We start from the raw sequence: 2,500 nt of genomic DNA on the forward strand, positions 1-2,500 counted from the left end.
AGCCGCTGGGCCCCTGCCGTCCCTGCCACCGCCACCCTACCCCTCGCCTTTGGCAGCGACGCCAACGAAAGGCAGGCAGACGAGTGGGAGAGTCGTGTGGTGGTGTCCCCCAAGGAAGGTGGGTCCATGCCGACGAGCGGTCGTCGGCGTGTGGAAAAGCCAGAGGCGGGCTGACTAGAAGGAGGGCGTCCTGGGGGAAGGGGCCAGGGTATGTGAGGGAGAGAGGCCTGTTTCTCTTCCCTGTTGGTCCCAAGTCAGGGCCCAAAGGAGGAAAGCTGTCCGTTCCTTTCCGACTCGGACGGTTCGGGCGGGGACCGACCGATCCCCGTGGCGGCGCGGTCGGGGCTTTCTGGACCAGAACCCCTCTCTCCGTCGCCTTTCGACCACACACACGCTTTAGAGGCCAAGAGAAAATGGATCGGGTCTCTCTGTCTCTCTCCCTAGAAAACAAGGGCCGGGGGCCGAGCCCTGTGGACGAGCGGTCAAGTACGCGCCCCACCCCGACCCCCGGCTTCGACGGCCCAGGTTTTCACCGGTTCGGATCCTGGGCGCAGCCCCAGACCCAGCATCGCCCTTCAAGCCCACATAGCAGAAACCCGAAAGACCTACCACTGGAACCTACAACTATGGATGGACGGGACGGGACGGGACGGGGCGGGGCGGGGCGGGCGGGGCGGGGGTGGGGGGGGGCGGCTTTGGGGAGAAGGAAGAAAGAAAAAATAAAAGAAACACAAGGACGGTCATCGCGATAGTTCTTTCCACTTCCATCCATATGTTAACAGGACCCAAGTTTCCCGACCTCCATTTGGATGCATGTTAACTAAATGGAGAAGCTATTCAAAGGACTCCTCTAAAGAAGTCCACGTTCTTCTTTCTAAATGATAATGAAAATCATTGTCACCACCGCTCTTCCGACCCTCCATGTCCAGACGGCCTCCCGCCCCTCCCCCATCCCCAACTCCCGCCCCGCCCCGCCCCGCGCCGACCCCCGCCCCCGGCATTCGCCCCGCCCACCTTTCCCTCTCCACTCCTACCCCCCCGCCCCCCGCCGCCCGGGACACCACCCCCCGCACCCCACCCCCCCCCCATCCCGGCCGGGCCACCTGGTCGACCTCCTCGAACACTATATAAGAGGATGCCGGGCAGCCGGTGGCGCCCGACAAGCGGCCTCCTCACCGGCCGGACGGATCAGCCTCGCGGGGGCGGGCGATGGGGAGGCGTTCGTCCAGGTCAGGTCAGGTCAGGTCAGGTCAGGTCGGGGGAGGGAGGATGCAGCGCCGGCCGGCCTGGTGCGTGGCCTGGTCCCGATCCACCCCGCGTCTCGTTTCTCGGGCCGGGACGAGTACAGGCGGGGAGGCCGACTCGGTCACGGAAAGCGGCCTTGGGGAGGTTTTGGCGAACGTCCCTGTCCCAGGGCCGTCTGCCGACTAGGGGACGGAGTCCTCCTCCATGCGCCTTCTCGCCCCCAGTCGGGCGGGTTGTGGGTCGCGCGGTCGACTTGGCCATTTCACCGGAGGCGTCCTGCCTGCCGGGGCTCCCTCCCTCGGGCCGGTGCGAGCGGTCCTCGGGCGGCCCGGGAATTTGGGCCGCAGCGAACGAACGAACGAAGCCCGTCCCTCCTGCGTCGGCACGGATGAGACACAGCCCTGGTGGATGGAGCCGCTTTCCTCGGGTTTCCTTTTGCTTTCGGCCGCTGCTGCCACCAAACCTCCCTAAACGATAGGAATGAAAACGGGAACGGTTGGCATAATAAAAGCGTTTTGGTTGGCGTGTTTCTTGGCTTTTGGGGACTCGAGAGGTATGATGGATGATCTCCGATTGTCCTTTGGAAGGAAGGTCTATTTCATCCCAGTCGCACGAACCCCGCAAACGTGCGGCTGGACGAGGGAGGGAGGGAGGGAGGGAGGGAGGGAGGCCAACCACGGGATTTCCGCACGACCAGCTGATGGACACGACCGCCCCCGTGAGCCGGGCGGAGGGCAGCCGCCCGGGTCTCGCAGCTACGTGCCCGCGGAACCCTCGGGACTGCGAGAAGCCCGAGCGACCCGCAGTCACGCGGCGCTCGGCGCGGACATCTGGTCGGCCCGCGCGCCACGGGACCCGGGGGCCGGGCCGCTGGTCGACCCGGCAGGGCGGCGGCCCCAGCGGCGGCCTCGCCGCCGCTCGTCCGCAGGCTCCAGGGAGCCCTCGGGGCTCCGAGAAGCCCGAGCACCCCGTGGCCCCGCGACCCCTCGGCGCTCGGCGCGGACATCTGGTCGACCCGCGTGCCACCAGACCCGGGGGCCGGGTCGCCGGTCGACCCGGCAGGGCGGCGGCCCCGGCGGCGGCCTCGCCGCTGCTCGTCCGCCGGGTCGCCGGAGCCCTCGAGCCTCCGAGAAGGCCGAGCGCCCCGCGGTCCCGCGCCGCTCGGCGCTCGGCGCTCGGCGCGGACATCTGGTCGACCCGCGCGCCACGGGACCCGGGGGCCGAGTCCGGGCCGGGCCGCTGGTCGACCCGGCAG

The sequence above is a fragment of the Equus caballus genome, unplaced genomic scaffold, assembly GCF_041296265.1.
Source record: "Equus caballus isolate H_3958 breed thoroughbred unplaced genomic scaffold, TB-T2T unassigned-0002524, whole genome shotgun sequence".
NCBI classification, from domain to species: Eukaryota; Metazoa; Chordata; class Mammalia; order Perissodactyla; family Equidae; genus Equus; species Equus caballus.